The 22,504-nt window shown below is 48.7% G+C and overlaps 1 protein-coding gene across 1 annotated transcript in view; it reads left to right on the top strand.

The window, feature by feature from the left end:
* Window positions 1–22,197: 22,197 nt before the first annotated feature.
* The window catches only part of LOC119301443 (heat shock factor-binding protein-like), a 5,251-nt gene continuing 4,944 nt past the window's right edge, over window positions 22,198–22,504 (top strand). The window contains exon 1 of the mRNA XM_037578405.1: window positions 22,198–22,325. The gene's annotated coding sequence lies outside the window, so the exon portion shown is untranslated. The remainder of the gene's footprint in view (window positions 22,326–22,504) is intronic.

The following is a 22,504-nucleotide window of genomic DNA, read 5'->3' as shown; positions in this document are numbered from 1 at the left end:
GACAATTGGATCAAGCACAAATTCCTCAAGGCAATGATGCCCTACCACAAGGCCATGTCCTCCATCATTCGTCAAAGACCGGACTTCCACACTTTGACCTCAAGCGAAGTGTTGGATGAGTTTGTGGCCATGAACATTTTGGACAAGACCACCGATAATGCGGTGCTTCGTTCTCAAAGGGCAAAGAAGCCCAACCTTGCATTGAAGGCCAAGCTCTCCTTGAAGAATAAGAAGAGTAAGAAGAGGAGAGCAACCCCGAAGATACAAAGTATGCATATCATGAACACATGGCACTCGCTTCAAGGCAATTTTGGAGCAAGAAAAACTCGAGGCCAAACTTTAATAAAAACAACTCAAGTGGCACGAAGAGCAAGCAACGTGTAAGGACTTGCTACAATTGTGGCAATGTGAGTCATTTTGTTGCGGAGTGCCCGTATGAGAAGAGGGAAGACAATGGTGGCAAGCTCATCCGAAAGGACAAGGCCAAGTCGTTCCCCAAAAAGAGCAACTTCACCAAGAAGACTCCTCCCAAGGCATTGGTGCTACAAGAAGAGTACAATGAGGATGATGACGATGATGAAGATGGTGAGTTGGCTGCCATGGCCTCTGTTGCCATTGCGACGACTCCACGGGTTCTCTCTTCGACTCACCCAATGCGAGCATCACTGCCAAGTGCCTCATGGCTAAAGCCACCGACAAGGTAACCCCCAACATCAAAACTACCATCATTAATCATCCTTCTTCGACGGATAGCATTGATGAACATGAGGGAGCTAATGTGGAGGCAAATGAGTTTGAGGCCTTTATGGGCAAACTTAAGGGTAAATCCAAGAAGCACTTTGTTGCTCTCTTGGAACAACTTGGTGAAGCCAATGACATGATCGAGGCTCACAAAGATACCATCACTAAGATGGAAGGGCATAGTCGTGACTATGCCGATGAGATTTCAGATCCTTCCAATGCTCTTGAGGAAGAGCGTGGTCTTCGTTTGGCTCTTGAGGAGTCACACAACGTTGATCATGCTAAGTTAAAGAAAGACTATGATCATGTTCTCATTGTTTCTCATGTGCTAAACTCCGAGAAGGCCGAACTTGAGGTTGATCTTGCTAGACTCAAAGAGGAGTTTGATCTACTCGACAAGGCTCACAAGGTCTTGAAGGGTGCTCATGCTAGCCTCAAAGAGTCTCATGATCAACTTCAAGTAAAGCTAACCAAGGAAAAAACCACTTTTCCTCGTATGATGTTAACTAATAATGCAAATGCTACTAACCCATGTTGTGAGCATGTGCATCTTGTTGAGGAGAACGCTAAGCTAAAGGGGCAACTTGAGAGAGGTCTCGCGACTTGCATACAAGGCAAGAAGAACCTCAACAACCTCTTGATCAACCAAAAGGGAGTTGTGGCCAAGGAAGGGGTTGGGTACGTGCCTGAGTCGAAGAACAAAAAGAAGAATGACAAGACCAAATGACCTCCTCCTCTCATGAAAACCTTTGTGAAGGAGGGAGAGAGTGCTTCCAAGGAGAAGAAGAACAATGCAAAGGGTGGCGCTGTCAAAAAGGGCAATGCCACTCCTCTCATCAAAGCCGGTGACTTTAATCCTTCTTATATGTTATGTCGTGCTAGTGATGGGCATGTCTATGCCAAATTTGTTGGTTCTCCTCATGAATACATTGAATGGTCTATTTGGGTTCCAAAGACCCTTGTTACTAACATCAAAGGACCCATTACAAAATGGGTACCTAAAACCAAGCATTGATCTCTTGTAGGTGTTTGCTTCCGGTGGGGGATCATGGTTGCTCGATAGCGGAGCTACAAATCATATGACCGGAAGCAAGGACTTGGTGGTGGACGTGCACAAGATTCCATCTATGCCCACCAATGTCGAGTGGGGTGACGCCTCATCTTCTAAGGTATTGGGACTTGGCAAGATGGTCATCTCTCATGATCTCACAATCGAGAAGGTCATGCTTGTTGAGTCCCTTGCATACAATTTACTTTCCGTTCGTCAACTTGCAATCATGGGCTTTGCCACTTTCTTTGATATCGATACCGTGGCCCTCTTGTGGAGCAAGACTCTTAAAGTAGCCTTTGTTGGGCATGTCGAGAACGGTCTATATGTGATTAACTTTTCGGAGCGACCCACTAAGACCGCGACATGCCTAATGGCTAAAGTTGATGTGGGATGGCTTTGGCATCGCCGTCTAGCCCATGTCAATATGAGATCTTTGCAAAGTCTTCTCAAGGGGGACCATGTCTGTGGACTAACGAATGTTAGTTTTGCTAAAGACCGTGCTTGCAGTGCTTGTATCGAAGGAAAGCTACATGAGAAGGCTCACCCTCCCATGACTATCATTTACTCAAAGAGGCCTTTGGAGCTCCTTCACTTGGATCTCTTTGGGCCTCCATCCTTCGATAGTATTGGGGGTAGGAAGTATTGCTTGGTGATTGTGGATGACTACTCAAGATACACTTGGGTGTATTTCTTCAAGAGGAAGAGCGAGACCCAACAAACCGTCATTGACTTTGCAAATGAAGCACAACGTCAACACAATGCAAAGATCTCGACAATAAGAAGTGACAACGGAACCGAGTTCAAGAACTACACCTTGGATGAGTTTCTTAGTGATGAGGGGATCAAGCATCAATATTCTGCACCTTACACCCCTCAACAAAACGGTGTTGCGGAGAGGAAGAACCGGACGTTGATGGATGCGGCAAGGACCATGATGGCGGAGTTAAAGTCTCCATACAACTTTTGAGCCAAATACATCAACACCGCGTGTCATGCATCCAATTGGCTCTGATGTAGGGTGGAACCCGAGATGGCCGATCTTTCACGAAAGGAGCGGGTCCCAAATAGAAACACGAAGAACACGAGGGGGATTCACGAGGGAAAACAAGAGAGAATCACTCAAACCAACAAGATTCGATTACACATGTGCTAGATCCTCTAAACACAAAGAGATACACGATGATCCAAGGTCAACAAAGGACGATACAAGTAACCGATTCTTCTCCTAGAAGGAGGTCTTGATGGGGCCTCCCAAGAGGGGGTCCTGAATCCAAGTTGATCTTCTCCGAAGAGGGGCCGCAGTCTCTCTCGAGGAGGAGATCGATATGGATGAGCGAAGCTCTATCTCGAAGTATGAGCTAAACCAACGCTGACCCTAGCTAGGATGAATGGGGGTCTATTTATAGTCTAAGTGCAAAAGGGGGGCGAAGTGAAAGGGTACATGGGCCTCGGGCCCAAATCTGGACGCAGCCAGGTACCGGATGTCCGCTGGGGACCGGTCGTCCGGTGTCTCACGAGCTGCCGGACGTCCGGTGTCCTCCGGTCGTCCGCTGGTTCTGCTCTGTGATGGGGGTGCCGGACGTCCGGTAGCTCCGGACTTCCGCTGACGTTGGCTCGGGTGCTGGTGCACCGGTCGTCTGGTCCGGACCGGACATCCGCTCGTTCGCTTCGGGTGCAGGGGCACCGGTCGTCCGGTCTGGGCCGGACGTCCGCTCGCTGGGGTTCGGCTGAGGCTTCAGGCGCCGGACGTCCGGTCCCGGCCGGTCGTACGGTGGCTGGGAATTTTCCTGCATCCCTTCTTCTTCTCCGTCTTCTTGTCCATCTTCCTCTTCTTCTTGGCCTTGCTCCTTAGCTTCTCCATTGTACCTGAGTATGCACAAAGTATCCATATGAGGTAGTAGCCATGCTTCATGCGCATCGAAGTGGAAATGTGAGAGGAAAAATGTCACCTCGGTTTCAAGGGCTCTTGCACGTGATCGAGTCATGGGTTTGGTAGGCACTTGATGAGACGATGGTAGGTCCATGGGGATGACCTTGGGATGCTCCGCATCATCTCCCCTCCCTTGGGGAAGATCCGTCCTCGGATCGAAATCTTCATCACCATGGAAAGGAGAGAGATCTTTGACGTTGAAGATGTCGCTCACGTTGTACTTGTCGCGTGGAAGGTCGATCTTGTAAGCGTTGTCGTTGTAGCGTGCAAGCACCTTGAAGGGTCCATCCGCTCGTGGACTAAGCTTGGATTTGTGTTCTTGTGGGAAGCGGTCCTTGCGAAGGTGTAGCCACACTTGATCACCAATGTTGAAGACCATAGGTTGCTTGTTGAAGTTGAGCTTGGTCGCAAGGCATTGAACTTGGCGCTCGATGGTGTTTCTTGTATCTCCATGCATCTTCTTGAGATGTGTCACACGCGTACTTGCATCCAAATTGATGCGCTCTTGGAGTGGTAGAGGAAGAATGTCCAATGGTGACAATGGGTTGAATCCGTAAACAACCTCGAAAGGCGACTTGCCGGTTGTTGAGTGTCTTGCTCGGTTGTAGGCGAACTCGGCGATAGGTAGGCACTCCTCCCACTCCTTGATGTTCTTCTTGATGAGTACTCGAAGTAGAGCGGAGAGTGTGCGGTTTGTCACCTCCATTTGACCGTCGGTTTGAGGATGGTACGCCGTGGAGAAGAGTAGCTTAATTCCGAGCTTGGCGCATAGAGTCTTCCAAAAGTAGCTAAGGAACTTGATGTCGCGGTCCGAGACAATTGTCTTTGGCACACCATGGAGACGCAATATTTCCCTAAAAAAGAGATTAGCAACATGTGAAGCATCGTCTATCTTGTGACAAGGAATAAAATGTGCCATTTTGGAGAAACGGTCCACAACGACAAATATGGAATCTTTCCCATTGCGAGTTGTTGGCAAACCAAGTACAAAGTCCATGCTTATGTCCTCCCAAGGTTGGTATGGAATTGGTAAAGGCATATAGAGACCATGATATTGAGCTTTGGACTTAGCTTTGCGACATGTCGAACATCGGTTGGTGAAGCGATTGACGTCGCGAAACATCTTTGGTCAAAAGTAGCTCTTCGAGAGCGTGGCGAACGTCTTGTCGCGTTCGAAATGTCCCATTAATCCTCCTCCATGCGATTCCTGCAAAAGCAATAAACGAAGGGATGACTTGGGGATGCAAAGTTTGTTAGCTCTCATAAGGTAACCGTCTTTGATGTAATAGCGTTCCCACGATGTATGCGACAAACACTTGGCATAAGGAATGGAAAAAGTCTCATCATGCACATACAATTCTTTGATATGCTCGAAGCCAATGACATCTAACTCAAGTTGCGTGACGAGCATGCATATGCGGGAAAGAGCATCCGCTACAATGTTTTATTTACCCTTGATGTACTTGATGACATAGGGAAAAGACTCAATGAATTCACTCCATTTAGCATGACGCTTGTTCAACTTAGTTTGACCCTTGAGATACTTGAGGGTCTCATGATCGGTATGAATGATAAACTCATGGGGACAAAGGTAATGTTCCCATTCATGTAAAACGCGGACTAAAGCATATAGCTCTTGGTCATATATGGGATAGTTGAGTTGCGCTCCGGAAAGTTTCTCACTAAAGTAAGCTATGGGGCGCTTCTCTTGCGTTAACACACCTCCTATGCCATTACCGCTAGCATCGCAATGAATCTCAAAAGGCTTGTCAAAGTTGGGTAAAGAAAGCACGGGAGCATGAGTAAGCAAATTCTTAAGCTCATTGAAAGCAATATCTTGAGATGGTCCCCAAACAAAAGGTGTGTTCTTCTTGCTCAAAGCATGCAAAGGTGAAGCAATGGTGCTAAAATCCTTCACAAATCTATAGTAGAAACCGGCTAAACCAAGAAAATACGCACTTGTTGCAAATTGGTTGGTTGGGGCCAAGTTTTAATAGCATTGATCTTGGACTCATCTACATGAACACCCTTATAAGAGACAACAAATCCTAAGAAAATGAGCTTATCAACACCAAAAAGGCATTTCTCCATATTAGCATAGAGACGCTCTTTTCTAAGAGTTTGCAAAACGGTGCGGACATGGGTGACATGCTCTTGAATAGATTTGCTAAACACAAGAATGTCATCGAAGTAAACCACAACAAATATACCAATGTAAGGGCGAAAGACATGACTCATAAGGCGCATAAAAGTGCCTGGTGCTTCCGAGAGACCCATAGGCATGACTAACCACTCATACAAACCAAACTTGGTTTTGAAGGCGGTTTTCCATTCATCACCCTCTTGTATGCGGATTTGATAGTAACCACTCTTAAGATCAATTTTGGAAAATATAGTGGCACCGCTAAGTTCATCAAGCATATCATCAAGGCGTGGAATGGGATACCTATATCTAATGGTGATAGCATTGATAGGTCTACAATCGGAGCACATGCGAAAGCTACCGTCATGTTTTGGCACAAGAATGACCGATACGGCACAAGGGATCAAACTTTCATGCACATGACCATGGTCTATGAGATGCTTTACTTGCCTTTGGATTTCTTTGGTTTCTTTGGGGTTGACGCGGTAGGGAGCTTTGTTCGGAAGCGGTGCTCCGGGGATGAGGTTGATGCGGTGCTCAATGCCTCGTAATGGAGGTAGTCCCGGAGGTAGCTCATCGGGGAAAACATCTTGAAATTCCTGCAAAAGAGAAGATAACACCAAAGGTAGATCGTGAGAGTTGTTAGTTTGTGTGACCTCGTCCTTGCACAATAGGACATAGTGTAGGACACTTGATGGGTTCTCACACACTTCTCTCATCTCACGTTTGGTGGCAAAGAGAACTAAGTTTTTCTTGTTTTCGCTCATCGTGGAGGCACTCAATTTGGGCTTGTGGCGCTCACTCTCTTTTTGGTGGCTCACTCTCTCACAATTCTCTCCATGATGGGTGGCTTGCTTATCAGCGATCACTTGGCTTGGGGACATGGGTCGTAACACAAACTCCTTTCCTTGCATCTTGAAGCTATAGTGGTTTGTACGCCCGTTGTGGACGACTCCTCTATCGAATTGCCATGGCCTTCCAAGGAGAAGATGGCAAACAGTCATTGGGATGACGTCGCACTCCAAGGTGTCTTCGTAAGCGCCGATTTTGAAGGATACTTGTACTCGGTGCTCGACTTGGATAGTGTCGGAGTCACTAAGCCATTGCACTTTGTATGGATGTGGATGCTTCGTCTTGGGTAATTGGAGCTTGGAGCAAACTTCTTCACTTGCGAGATTGTGACAACTCCCTCCATCGATGATGACCTTGACGGATCGTCCATTGATGCCGGCCTTGGTGTGAAAGATATGGCATCTTTGATCTTCGTCTTGTTGATGGTGAAGAGTCAAGACCTTGGAGACTACAAGAGTGGGGCTTGAATCTTCATCACAAAAGACTTGTTCTTCTTCATTGTTCACTTGGCGGTGCATGGCCACTTGCTCAAGGGCTTCCATTTCTCCTTCGCTCATGGAATCATAAGTGCCATCATCGTTGAAGATCATTGTGCGCTTGTTGGTGCACTCATAGGACTTGTGGCCTCGGCCTCCGCAAGTGAAACACTTGAGGGAACTCGTCTTGACGGTCTCATCGGTTGGGGTAGATGAAGATGAAGCTCTCGGCTTGAAGTTGCTCGTAGGAGGATGACTTGTAGTTGACGAAGCTTTCTTGGAAGTCGGCTTGTCGATGTTGGAAGTAGACGTTCTTGTAGTCGGTGTTGGAGTCGTTGAAGCTTGGTTATTGGAGAAGTCGTAGGACTTGGATGAGAACTTGGTGTACTTGAAGTCATCTTGCACTTGGCGTTCCGCTTTGGTAGCTTGGTGCACGAGCTCGATGAGATTTGAGTATGGTTGGAAGTCGGTGATCTTCTTGATGGGATGATTGAGTCCATTCAAGAAACGTGCCATAGTTTGCTCATCATCTTCCGTTACATTGGCTCTTATCATTGCAATCTCCATCTCCTTGTAGTATTCTTCAACGCTCTTGGTTCCTTGCTTGAGTAGTTGGAGTTTCTTGAAGAGGTCGCGGTTGTAGTAGGTAGGCACGAAGTGTGCTCTCATGACATCCTTCATTTGTGCCCAAGTAGTGATTGGTGGATCACCTCTTGCCTCGCGGCGCTCAATGACTTGTTCCCACCAAATGAGGACATAGTCTTGGAACTCAAGGGATGCCATCGCGATCTTCTTCTCTTCTTCATAATTGTGCAAATGGAAGATCTTGTCAACTTTCAATGCCCATGAAAGGTATTCTTCGGGATCGTTGCTTCCGTTGAACTTGGGCATGGTGAACTTGAGCTTGCCGTAGCGTTGCTCTTCATTGTGTTGGGGTCGGGGATGATGACGCCCATGTTGTAGATGATTGTCCAACTCGTGGTACTCTTGACGCGGAGGGTTGTCAACCTCGTGTTGCTCTTGCCGCGGAGGATTCCCATTGTTTTCATGCTCTTGATGAACTTGATGGTCTTGGCGAGCTTGAGGGGGAGCTTGTCTATCTTGACGAGGTGCTTGTCTATCTTGACGAGGAGCTTGTTGATGCACACGTCTTTGGTAAATTATTTCTTGAGCTTCATCGCGAAGTGCTTCTCGATGTAGTCAAGCTTGTCGGCCTTGGTCGGCTACGGTGCGACTTGATGCATGAAGGGCATGTTGCGCTTCAAGTGCTTGAGCTTCACGTAGTTGTTGTTCTTGGCGTTCCGCCTCGGCATCTTGTGCATCTTGATGTTGTCGCGCTCGCTCCTCTTGTTCGTGTTGACGTTGGCGAAGCCGTTCTCGAGCTAGCGCAAAGGCTTCTTCGGCTTGACGTCGTCGATGTTCTTGCGAGTCGGTGTCTCAAAGTGGATTGAGGTTTGCTTGACGCTCGTTGCGCGCGGCTCGACGGAGAGTGTTCGATGACGGTGTACTTGAACCGGAGATGGTGTCATCGGAGTGTCGACTTGAACGACTCCTTATTGAAGTGTAAGAAGAGCGGTTGAGCAACAAAGCGCGAATCTCGTCCATCCTTGCGTCATTCTCTTGCTTGTGGTCGTCGAGCTTGTTGTCAAAGTAGTCCCTTGTATGTTGCTCAGAAAGTCGCAAGTCGGCGGCAAGGTTGTCGATGCGTTCACTCATAGCTTGTTGCTCTTGATGCAAAGCACGTTGTGCACCAAAGAGGTGACTCTTGGTGATGGAGTTCATGTCGCCGTCTTGCTCCATGAAGAGCGGGTTGGTAGAAGTACTTGGCCTATCCATCATTCGAAGACAAGTGTGAGAGGAAGAAAGGGAAGAACTAATATCAAATGTACCTTGACCGATGTTGACAATGGATCAAAGATGACTCCAATGTGTAACAAGGAAATAGCACAATTGGTACCAATTCTTGTCGGTTTCTCACACCTACACAAGTAAAAGCTTATGGTGGAGCTTGGTTAGGATGGTGGCACAATTTTTAATGTGAATGTAAGCAAGATTCAATAATGTTGTAAAGGATTCGCAAGATGCAATGTAACAAGTAGACCAAGCATATACGGTACACGGAAACACACACGCAAAAAAGATAAGTGGGGTTGGGCAACCAAGGGTGAGCCAAAATGTGGAATCCACAAAAATGCTCTTGTTGCACAACACTAGGGAGACGCTAGCACGATTGCACAATAGGCGGATACAAGAACTTGTGCACAACCTACTTAGCAAAAATGCAACGACTTCTATCCCAAATATGTTTTATGCAAAGGTGTTGCTATGATATGATCCAAGATGATCGAGTATGACAATCTTATTGTTGTATTTTGCTATGGTTCTTGCTTAAAAGCTCTTTGCTTATCTTTCCTCTTTGCTTAAAAGCTTGGTTGGCTCTTTGATATTTGAGCTCTTTTCTTATGCGATGCTTGACGAACGAAGATAGCAAGTGAGTATGCGATGACAGCTTTGTGACATAAGAGATTATACCAATATAGGCAAGAATGATGTATGTATGTATGCTATGGGAAGTATGATCACTAATGTGCACAAGTCTCGTTGCTGGCAATACTCAATGGCTAGTCTCGATGGGTAAGCAACGCAAAGGAGTAAGGCGATGATGGCTAACAATGTGATGGCAAGAGTGATATGTCCAATACCAAGATGAGGTTACCGGTCTTGCTTCCGGTATGGTGTCGAAATGGTGGCACGAATACCAAGTCGTAGTCGAGGTGGTCGTTGGTGATGACCGGTGTTGATGACGTGTCCGTGACGAAAATGAGCGGCGGTGGTGTCGATGTCGAACCGTACCGACATAGCCTAAACACAAAAGGATACGGTACCGCAACTCAAATTCTCAAAACCAAAGGCGACCAAAATCGTCGGAGTAGGTGGCGGGTCGGTGGTGGTGTGGGTTGGGATATTGGAATGGTTGCGGAAATTGGAGGTGGTGTAGCGGATGATGTGGTGGAAGTAGCGGTCGAAATGGTGGAAGTAGCGGTCGTCCGGTTGTGGACGGATGTCCGGTCGCTGGTCGTCCGGTTGGGTCGGACGTCCGTTGCTTCCTGGGTCGCCGGACGTCCGGTGAAGTGACGGTCGTCCGGTGGTCGGGGTCAACGCAAGATTTTAGATCCGGGAGGTGATTTGGGGGGAATATGGGGAATTTGGGAGGGATTTTGAGGTGGAGATGGTGGGGGAAGGCTAGATCTACTTGCAATGCAACAAATTCATGGATCAAAACCAACAAAACATCATCAAAACTCACAACACACAAGAAAAAATTTTGGGGCTATTTTTGTGGGGATTTTCGGATTAGGACGAAAAACAACAAAATCAAGCTAGAAAAACGAAGAGGGGGCTCCGAAATCGTGATCAACCTTGCTCATGATACCAAGATGATGTAGGGTGGAACCCTAGATGGCCGATCTTTCACGAAAGGAGAGGATCCCAAAGAGAAACACGAAGAACACGAGGGGGATTCACGAGGGAAAACAAGAGAGAATCACTCAAACCAACAAGATTCGATTACACATGTGCTAGATCCTCAAAACACAAAGAGATACACGATAATCCAAGGTTAATAAAGGACGATACAAGTAACCGGTTCTTCTCCTAGAAGGAGGTCTTGATGGGGCCGCCCAAGAGGGGGTCTTGAATCCAAGTTGATCTTCTCTGAAAAGGGGCCGCAGTCTCTCTCGAGGAGGAGATTGGTATGGATGAGCGAAGCTCTATCTCGAAGTATGAGCTAAACCAAGGCTGACCCTAGATAGGATGAATGGGGGGTCTATTTATAGTCTAAGTGCAAAAGGGGGGCGAAGTGAAAGGGTACATGGGCCTCGGGCCCGAATCTGGACGCAGCCAGGTACCGGACGTCCGCTGGGGACCGGTCGTCCGGTGTCTCAGGAGCTGCCGGACGTCCAGTGTCCTCCGGTCGTCCGCTGGTTCTGCTCTGTGATGGGGGTGCCGGACATCCGGTAGCTCCGGACGTCCGCTGACATTGGCTCGGGTGCTGGTGCACCGGTCGTCCGGTCCGGACCAGACGTCCGCTCGTTCGCTTCGGGTGCAGGGGCACCGGTCGTCCGGTCTGGGCCGGACGTCCGCTCGCTGGGGTTCGGCTGAGGCTTCAGGCGCTGGTCGTCCGGTGGCTGGGAATTTTCTTGCATCCCTTCTTCTTCTCCGTCTTCTTGTCCATATTCCTCTTCTTCTTGGCCTTGCTCCTTAGCTTCTCCATTGTACCTGAGTATGCACAAAGTATCCATATGAGGTAGTAGCCATGCTTCATGCGCATCAAAGTGGAAATGTGAGAGGAGAGATGTCACCTCGGTTTCAAGGGCTCTTGCACGTGATCGAGTCATGGGTCCGGTAGGCACTTGATGAGACGATGGTAGGTCCATGGGGATGACCTTGGGATGCTCCGCATCAGGCTCTACCTCCGCAAGGGCTTGAACAAGACTCCATATGAGATACTCACCGGTAACAAGCCCAACCTCAAGTACTTTCGGGTGTTCGGGTGTAAGTGTTTCATTCTCAAGAAAGGTGTTCGGTTGTCTAAATTTGAGTCTAGAGCTTATGAGGGCATATTTGTTGGTTATGCTACAAACTCTCATGCTTACCGCGTCCTCAATAAATCCACGTGACTTATTGAGGAGACGTGTAACGTGGAGTTTGATGAGAATAATGGCTCCCAAGTGGAGCAAAGTGGCACTTGTGATGTAGATGATGATATTCCTCCTCAAGCCATAAGAAGAATGGGTGTTGGCTTTATCCTACCCATTGAGGAACCCCTTGTGGCCGAAGGAGAAGGACAATACTCCACTCAAGTGGAGCCATCACCAACCCAAGGCCCACACGCTTCCGAAGAACAACATGAAGGCCCTCATCCTCAAGAACATGACCAAGGGCAAGATCATGCTCAAGACGGTGTTGACACATCAAGTGATGCCCAAGGTCAAGTTCTCTCCTCCGAGCAAGTTCAAGAACAAGAACAAGCTCAAGATGACGCTCAAGATGATCAAGTGACCACTCCTCGTCTCACCCCCGAGGAGGAATTAGAGCGTCGTGCCGCCAAGGTTGCTTCCAAGCTCTCCACCAAGGATCATATCATGACGAATGTGCTTGGAAGCTTAAGAAAGGGGGTAAGAACTCGTAGACAATTAGCAAACTATTGTGAGCATCACACATTTGTCTCTTGTGTCGAACCCCACAAGGTCTATGAGGCGCTCGAAGATCCGGATTGGCTCAATGACATGCATGAAGAACTCAACAACTTCGAGCGCAACAAAGTGTGGAGATTGGTGCCAAGACCGACGGGGAACCACAATGTAATTGGAACCAAGTGGATATTTAAGAACAAGCAAGATGCCCATGGGATTATCATTCGCAACAAGGCTCGTTTGGTAGCACAAGGCTACTCCCAAGTCGAGGGTATCGACTACGGTGAAACCTTTGCTCCCGTTGCTCGTCTTGAATCCATTCGCATGTTGATTGCATATGCTTCTCATCATAACTTTAATTTACAACAAATGGATGTGAAGAGTGCTTTTCTTAATGGTCCCATTAATAAATTGGTTTATGTCAAGCAACCCCCCGGGTTCGAGGATCCCTACTTTCCCGATCATGTGTATCAACTCGATAAGGCACTTTATGGCCTTAAACAAGCCCCACGTGCGTGGTATGACCACCTTACCGAGTTGTTACAAGACCGTGGTTGTGAAGTTGGGCTAATCGACCCCACTCTTTTTACTAAGAAGGTCAAAGGGGAGTTGTTTGTGTGTCAATTATATGTTGATGATATTATCTTTGGTTCCCCTAACAAAGCTTTCAATGAGGAATTTGCCGCTCTCATGACCTCAAAGTTCGAGATGTCTTCCATGGGAGAGTTGAAGTTCTTTCTAGGGTTCGAAGTGAAGCAAAGAAGAGAAGGAACCTTTATCAACCAATCCAAATACACTCAAGACATGCTCAAGAGATTCAAGCTAAGTGATGTCAAGCCGTCTTCCAATCCAATGCCCACCAAGTGCCAACTTGACATAGATCCCAATGGTAAAGCGGTGGATCAAAAGGTATATCGTTCCATGATAGGCTCCTTGCTCTACCTTTGTGCATCTAGACCGGATATCATGTTGAGTGTGGGAATCTGTGCACGGTTTCAAGCCGCACCTAAGGAAAGTCACTATGTGGCGGTCAAACGAATCTTTCGATATTTGGCTCATACCCCAAACTTTGGCTTATGGTACCCAAGAGGAGCAAACTTCAAGCTTGTAGGGTATTCGGATTCCGATTGGGCAGGAGACAAAGTGGATAGGAAGTCCACTTCCGGAGGGTGCCAATTCCTTGGTTGCTCTTTGGTAAGTTGGTCTTCCAAAAAGCAAAGTTGTGTGTCTCTCTCATCCACCGAAGCGGAGTATGTGGCGGTCGGTAGTTGTTGTGCACAACTCTTATGGATGAGGCAAACTTTAAAGGATTACTGTGTCATTCGTGACAAAGTGCCTCTTTGGTGTGACAATGAAAGTGCCATCAAGATCTCTCTCAACCCGGTGCAACACTTCAAGACGAAGCATATTGAGATCCGGTATCACTTCGTCCGGTATCACATTAGGCGAGGAGAGATCGAGCTCATCTATGTCAACACTCATGATAACCTTGCAGATATTTTCACGAAGCCCTTGGATGAAGCAAGATTTCACGAGTTAAGGCATGAGCTAAATATCATTGATTCGAGCAATGTTGCTTGAACCCTTGCACACCCCACCATACTCAACTTGTTGTCTTGTTTAGATGTAGGCATGGACATAGGGGGAGTGTTGTTCTCTCAATGAACTCTCCCTCCCCCCAATTATGCATAAATTGATCAAGTCTTTCACATTAGCCATGTTTGATGGTACTTGTGCTTCATAGACGAGTTTTGGTCATGGGCCCAAGGATAATTCTTCGCGGTGCCATACCAATTGACTCAAACATAGGTGTCCATGGCCACCGCCCTCTCTTTGGAGAGGTGGTGTCTCGTGGTTGTTTCGTTTTGTCGTTTGCCTTTTTGCCTTTGTGTGTAGCGTGGTCTTGTGGTGTCGTGTTGCCTCGGAGTGTTCGTGCAAAGACCTCTTTTTCGTGTGCTTGAAACATGCATCTTCTTGAGCCCACGGTACTACCGCGGCTTGCCGCGGTACTACCGCTTTGAGAGGGCCTGGTACTACCGCGCCAGAGCGCGGTACTACCGCTCAGGTGCGGTATTTCCGCCGAGGGGTACTACCGCGATGAGGCACGGTACTACCGCGCCATCGAGTGAGCGTGGGGGTTATGACTCGGGCAGGGGAGTTCCAACTCCCCATACCCATTCACTTGTCTCTCTCCCCACATCTCTCTCTCTCTCTCTCTCTCTCTCTCTCTCTCTCTCTCTCTCTCTCTCTCTCTCTCTCTTTTGCTCAAGAACGATGCCGGAGGTCCTCGCCGGATCTCCGTCTCCGGCCACTCTCCTCAGATTCCGACCGGTGGGATCGTTCCCCACCACTTCTTCTTGCCATGGACCAAGGTTTTTCCCAAAATCCCTCTTTTTCTTGGTTGTTCTCTCGCTTCTAGGTTTTTGGGGAGATGCTTGTTGTTCATGAGATTTTAGGCCAAATCTGTGCAAGAGTAGGATGTAGGAGAGTCGTGTTGCATAGGAATCATACTTGATATGTTGTCCTGTGGTAGATTTGTCCAACCGTAGTACTGCCGCAGTTTCGCGGGCTTTTCTCAGATTTGAACTTGTTTGGATCTGATGCGGTGCGGTACTACCGTGTCTCATGTGCGGTACTACCGCTCGTGCGGTACTACCGCCCATCAGGTGCGGTACTACCACGCTAGCTGTGGCTCTAATATCCTACTACCGCTCCTAGACCCGGTACTACCGTGACCTTACACGGTACTACCGCGACTAAGAGCGGTACTACAATCTTAGTATCGCAGCACTTGGCAGTACTACCGTAGGGGTCAAATCTCTCTCATGGCAATTATCTTGTGTGCTTCCTGCATGTTTCTTTTGCTTTGTTGTGGTCTTTGCATTGATCCTTCTTGCTTGTCGTGTGTGTTTTGCGCTTTGTGTCTCAGGTGGTGGCTCTCGCCGTTTCAATCCCAGTCATGACACTGGCTCCAAGCGTCTGCGCAATCCCCAAGATGAAGCACCAGAGGGCTCCAATGCCCCCAAGCGCAATGTCAAGACCACTGCTAGCAAGCAAAAGGAACCTGCTAAGGGCATGGACGAGATTTCAGTCAATAGGTATGTCGAACACCGGAAGATCAATCCCTATGTGAATCCTCGGGCTGTCCTCAGAGGCACCAAGTTGTTCTGGACCAAGCAACAGGCTCTCATCTATCTGGATGTGATCAAGAACAAGCAGAATATGTTCATGGACGTCAAGTGGATAGACATGAATCACATGCGGAAGGACAAGTTTCGTGACTATTTTGGAGAGGCTCTGGACTTGGTGGAGCAGTTTTCTATTGAGCCTATGATCTCCTTTCACCTTGACTATGACCCTGAGCTTATCTGTCAGTTCTTTGCCTCAGTTTACTTTCATCCCGGGGATGAGTGGAGGATGACCTGGATGACCAACGGCCGTCAGCTGTCTGCTACATGGAAGGAGTTCATGGATCTGCTTCACATTCATGATGACAGGCTTCACACACCCGTTGGTGTACGCCCCCACGCCAACTCTGAGTCTGCTAACAAGAACCTGCTTCAGCCATTCCTTGTTGAGAAGGTGCTCCCCAATGGCAAGTCGACTTGGGTGCTGAACTCCTTTCTGGATATCATGCATCGCATCTTCCGCAACACTCTGTTCCCACGCATTGGCGACAAGGACAAGGTTCATTCTTATCTAGTGGACATGTTGCTCCTGTGTGCAGAGGCACGTTCATCTCAGACTCAGCCACTTGATGTCTCACACATCATGTGGTGTGATCTTCGGTTTGCGGTGTTCACTCGCAAGGTACCTATCTATGGACTTTACTTGTTTCTGTTGCTCTCCACAGCTTGGGAGAAGATGTACCCTGGTGATGAGTTCCTTGCTCCAGACTAGATTCGGCATGAGTCCATTAGTCTCCGTGTCAAGCCCAACTGGGCCAACACTACTACCCGTGCTGAGGCTTCTACTGCTAGGAGGGCTGTTGGTGAGGAGGAGGCTAGTGCAGAGAATGTTGCTGAGGACCGTGCTGCTAGGTCTACCACACCTTCCTCTGAGTCGTCGTGGGCCAAGAAGTTAAAGGACAAGATGAAGACTCTCTTCTGCATGCAGGCAAAGGGACAGTACAGGACTCACGTGGCAGACAAGGAGAGTCGCCGCCGTGACAAGAAGGTTATGAGGCTCTTTGGAGAGGATGTCTCTGGCGGTTCTGAGGACGTCATCACGCTAGAGGCTGCCTGGATGGCGAAGCAGGGGTACAAGTGGACCAGTTCAGAGGAGGACATCGAGGAGTCTGTGCCCGCCGCTGAGTCTGACGAGGAGCACGAGGAGCAGTGGGATGACTTCTCTGCCTGAGCCACCCCGTGTGTGTAAGTGTCCTCTCTGCCTTTTTGGCGTCTCGATGCCAAAGGGGGAGAGAGTGTAGGGATTTGCGTTGTGTCGTGCTTGGTGTGTTTGCTTTGTCGTGTGAACCTCGTTTGCCTCGTTTGCCTTTGTTTGGTTTGTGCCTTCGAGACTTATCCTACATATGGTGTAAGACATATGCACTCTATCTATCTTAGCTAACTTATGTTTGTGCTATCTTGTCCAGTGTTAGCCTTCCTATTACTAGATATGCCTTATCTCTATAATATAGGGGGAGCTTTGATCCTAGTATGTGTGTCGTGCAGTCCAAAGCACCCATCTAGTTGGCACACATCTAGGGGAGCCCGTCTGAAGGAAATATGCCCTAGAGGCAATAAAAAAGTTATTATTTATTTCCTTATATCATGATAAATGTTTATTATTCATGCTAGAATTGTATTAACCAGAAACGTAATACTTGTGTGAATACATAGACAAACAAAGTGTCACTAGTATGCCTCTACTTGACTAGCTCGTTAATCGAAGATGGTTATGTTTCCTAACCATAGACATGAGTTGTCATTTGATTAACGGGATCACATCATTAGGAGAATGATGTGATTGACATGACCCATTCCATTATATTAGCACCCGATCGTTTAGTATGTTGCTATTGCTTTCTTCATGACTTATACATGTTCCTATGACTATGAGATTATGCAACTCCCGTTTATCGGAGGAACACTTTGTGTGCTACCAAACGTCACAACGTAACTGGGTGATTATAAAGGTGCTCTACAGGTGTCTCCAAAGGTACATGTTGGGTTGGCGTATTTCGAGATTAGGATTTGTCGCTCCGATTGTCGGAGAGGTATCTCTGGGCCCTCTCGGCAATACACATCACTTAAGCCTTGCAAGCAATGCAACTAATAAGTTAGTTGCAAGATGATGTATTGCGGAACGAGTAAAGAGACTTGCCGGTAACAAGATTGAACTAGGTATTGAGATACCGACGATCGAATCTCGGGCAAGTAACATACCGATGACAAAGGGAACAACGTATGTTGTTATGCGGTCTGACCGATAAAGATCTTCATAGAATATGTAGGAGCCAATATGAGCATCCAGGTTCCGCTATTGGTTATTGACCGGAGACGTGTCTCGGTCATGTCTACATTGTTCTCGAACCCGTAGGGTCCGCACGCTTAACGTTACGATGACAATTTCATTATGAGTTTATATATTTTGATGTACCAAATGTTGTTCGGAGTCCCTGATGTGATCACGGACTTGACGAGGAGTCTCGAAATGGTCGAGACATAAAGATCGATATATTGGACGACTATATTTGGACACCGGAAAGGTTCCGGGTAAGATTGGGACAATACCGGATCACCGGGAGGTTATCGGAACCCCCCGGGAGGTATATGGGCCTTATTGGGCCTTAGTGGAAAGGAGGGGAAAGGAGCAAGGGAGGGGGCGCCCCCCCAAGCCCAATCCGAATTGGGAGGGGGGCCGACCCCCCTTTCCTTCCTCTTCCTTCCCTCTCCTACTCCTAATAGGAAAAAGGGGAGCCCTACTCCCGGTGGGAGTTGGACTCCCCCCTTGGGCGCGCCACCCTCCTTGGCTGGCCCCCTCCTCCACTCCTTTATATACGGGGGCAGGGGGCACCCCAGAGACACAACAATTGATCATTGATCTCTTAGCCGTGTGCGGTGCCCCCCTCCACCATAATCCTCGATAATATTGTAGCGGTGCTTAGGCGAAGCCCTACGACGGTAGAACATCAAGATCATCACCACGCCGTCGTGCTGACGGAACTCATCCCCGACACTTTGCTGGATCGGAGTCCGGGGATCGTCATTGAACTGAACGTGTGCAAAAACTCGGAGGTGTCGTAGTTTCGGTGCTTGATCGGTCGGGCCGTGAAGACATACGACTACATCAACCGCGTTGTTATAACGCTTCCGCTTCCGGTCTACGAGGGTATGTAGACAACACTCTCCCCTCTCGTTGTTGTGCATCACCATGATCTTGCGTGTGCATAGGAATTTTTTTGAAATTACTATGTTCCCCAACACCGTCTATATTCTAGAGAGGAGGGGTTTGCGGTTGCTTAATATTATTTCCCTTGTGCAAATCCTGTATTGTCATCAGTCCACCAAAAAGGGGGAGATTGTAAGGGCATATTTATCCCTAAGGTGTTTTGGTGATTGATGACAACGCGTTTGCGGACTAATCGCGTGCCTTGAGTATCCCAGACATTTCATCGCTAGGCACAAGACGGTTGGGTGCCCCTCGAAGACTGTTGAAGACGACATCTTTTCTACGTTTCTTTTTGGTGGATTTGAGTCGTAGGAAAGCCGTACTATTAAGAGGGGGTCCGCGTCGGAAATGTTTGGGTGGAATCATCACGTACACGTTTCTTCCTTGTCCCCTCCTTTCCCTTGCACCTTGAAGCTTCCTCCGTTGTTTATCTCTTCACCTTGTTTCTGACTGCTGTGTTGGCTCGCGGTAGTACTGCTCCCAGGTGAGCGGTAGTACCGTAGGCACCAGCGGTAGTACCGTGCTGCGGCGCGGTAGTACCACAGGTGCCCACGGTAGTACCGCTCCCCTGGAACTGCACTACCGTGGCCCACTAGGCTAGTACCGCTCCCCCGCGGTAGTAAGGGCGGATGTAATTTTTTTCATCCGCGCCTACCATGGTAGTACCGCTTTCATTCCGCGGTAGTACCGTGCTCAGCTGCCAGGCGGTAGTACCGCCCCTCTGCGGTAGTACTGTGTCGGATTTTTGCTTCTTCCGTTTTTCAGCGGAAGTCGGCACGGTTGTTTCCTTATCCTCTCTCTTCCCAGGCTAGGGGATTCCTGCCTTGCGGTAGTACCGCAAGGGGGAGCGGTAGTACCGTGCCAGCGGAAGTACCGCCCTCAGCACTTGTGCCACAGGTCTGCCCTAGCCGTTGCTGGTACAGCGGTAGTACCGCGGGCCTGCACGGTTGTACCGCGTGACCTTGCGGTAGTACCGCTTGGCAGCAAGCGGAAGTACCGCTTGCCTGGTGCGGTAGTACCGCGGCCGCGAGCTGGTAGGTGGATAACGGTTGGATCTTTGTCCCTCACTATATAAGGGGTCCCCTTCTTCCCCGTCGACTTATCTCTTCCAACCCTAAGCTCCATTGTTGCTCTAAGCTCCATTTTCGCCCGATCTCACTCCTTAGCCAATCAAACTTGTTGATTTGCTCGGGAGTGGTTGAGAAGGCCTCGATCCACACTTCCACCAAGAGAAATTTGATTCCCCCCACCAATCCATTGTGGATCTTGTTACTCTTGGGTGTTTGAGCATCCTAGATGGTTGAGGTCACCGCGGAGCCATAGTCCATTGTGGTGAAGCTTCGTGGTGTCGTTGGGAGCCTCCAATTGAGTTGTGGAGATTGCCCCAACCTTGTTTGTAAAGGTTCGGTCGCCGCCTCCGAGGGCACCAATAGTGGAATCACGGCATCTCGCATTGTGTGAGGGCGTGAGGAGAATACGGTGGCCCTAGTGGCTTCTTGGGGAGCATTGTGCCTCCACACCGCTCCAACGGAGACATACTTCCCCTCAAAGGGAAGGAACTTCGGTAACACATCCTCGTCTCCACCGTCTCCACTCTTGGTTATCTCGTGCCTTTACTCGTGCAAGCTTATTCGTGTCATATCTCTTGCTTGCTTGTGTTCCTATCCTTGTTGCATCATATAGGTTGCTCACCTAGTTGCATATCTAGACAACCCACTTTGATGCAAAGTTTAAATTGTTAAAGAAAAGCTAAAAATTGTTAGTTGCCTATTCACCCCCCTCTAGTCAACCATATCGATCCTTTCAACAAGCCAGTGCGTCGTGGATATAATCCTAACAATAATAGGGGGTAGGAATGTAGAGGCAATCATATTTACCGAATGGTGCAAGTGGGACTACACTCAAGGAATTATACAGGTTCGGGCCCTCTGTAGTGGAGGTAATACCCTACTCCTGTGGTGCTCTTAACTCTTGGCGTAAGGTACAATGTGTGGATGTTCAATCCACAGCGAAGGTGCCCTCCCCTCTTAAATAGAGTGCACTAGGAGGGGGTACATAATGGGCTAGTGTTAGTGCAGTTAATGGCCTCATGTGCAGTTGATTGCTTCATGGCATTCACTACTGGTAACTGTCATATTTAACTAGATTATACCACCATTGGGTAACTGCCATCATTAGGGCATCATGGGTGAGAGGTATCCTAGGTAGCTGCCAACTGATGGTCTAGCCAACTGCTAGTGCTCGGCTGTCGGCCGACTCAGTATCCAACAGTTGGGACTTAGCGTGGTCCTGAGCCACCCTCCTTGTCGTTGATGGGCTGACGACAATGCCCCTTGGCCCATGGTCTTCTAGGTTGTATCTTGGATGGGTCATGGCCCTAAGGTGAGCCATTCGTATACTTGGGCCTACTTCGTATTTATAACCCCAACACAAGGCGACGACCTCAAAGATCCCGACTACGAGCCACCAGGAGGGTTGACGAGGAACAAAACGTTGAAGAACTGGTGGCCGAGGAGCCGATGTCCCGGGAGGGCACTAAGCTCAGTGACAAGGATATCCGGGCCCTAGACATACCTCGGGGTAGTCCGAGGCACGACCATGCTCGACTGTGGATTATGAAATCCTTGGGCAAGGCCTCGAGGGAGAGACGTCTCCTGGAGCGCAGAGTGGCCGAGTTAGACTAAGCGTGGGAACAATTCTAGGCCACTGAGCAGGAGACCATCCTAACGGCAACCAAGGCCGCCCTGACCATGAAGGGCGGGCAGATGAAGGAAGCCATGAAGAACACCAGGGAGTCGCCGTCCCATCACACACCAACGAATAACGTGCATGCGGTCGTCGAGGAGTTCGCCAGGATCAAGTTCCCCGCCAAACACACATACAATGAAAGGAGCGGTTCGAGAAGGTCATGGAGTGGCTAAACACGTCAAACTCTTGAGGGTATCTAAGTATCCTCCCAAACTCTTGTACTTGCACCGTCTCTAATTTTCAAGTTCAAAGCTTTTCGTCCCGACATAATAGCCCTCCAAGTATGAGAGGTATTCCTTTTTACAATCAATAGACACAAAATTGCCGTCATGATAATATTTTCCTTTCAAAGTCTAAAGCACATAGCGACTCCAGCTTATAAAATCAAGCGTCACCCTTGCTTTGCTAACATAGCTTCATGGAAGAGTACGAAATCCTTAAACCCAATGCCGACACATGCTTTCTCTCTCCCTCTCTTCCTACAAAAACTTAAGGTAGAAAAATGTGAAAGGAAAAGAAGAAAAAAGAATTTGGAGCGGCCCACTAGCCGCCCGTGGATGGAGCCCTTCATTGTTCAAAATTGAAAGCCTTACAAAGAGGCACACGGTCCATGGACCCACCTTGTCTCACCGTCGCCGTATTGTCCTTGTACAAGCCCAAGTTTCCTTTACTCGTCTCACTTCCCCATTCAGGCCCTCCTCTCCCTTTCGTTTCGACCGCGACCTCCTCCGAATCCACCGGCCGGCGGCGACCTCCTCTTCCTCCGCCCCTTCCCCCGGCGACCCTAACTTCCTCGGTAAGCCCCTCCACCCCCCTGCTCCCACATCCATCTATTGCTTTCTAGCACGCGTGCATCCTTACGTTACTCGCGAATCCGCTGTTACCGCAGCCCCACCGATGCAAGCCGCCGCGAGATCGCTCGCCGCGGCACGCCGCCTCGCGCCTCGCGGCCGGCGCCCCCTCCCCCTCCCTCGC

Source organism: Triticum dicoccoides, chromosome 5A (genome assembly GCF_002162155.2).
Source record: "Triticum dicoccoides isolate Atlit2015 ecotype Zavitan chromosome 5A, WEW_v2.0, whole genome shotgun sequence".
NCBI lineage: Eukaryota > Viridiplantae > Streptophyta > Magnoliopsida > Poales > Poaceae > Triticum > Triticum dicoccoides.
This window is presented reverse-complemented; position numbering and strand designations above follow the sequence as displayed.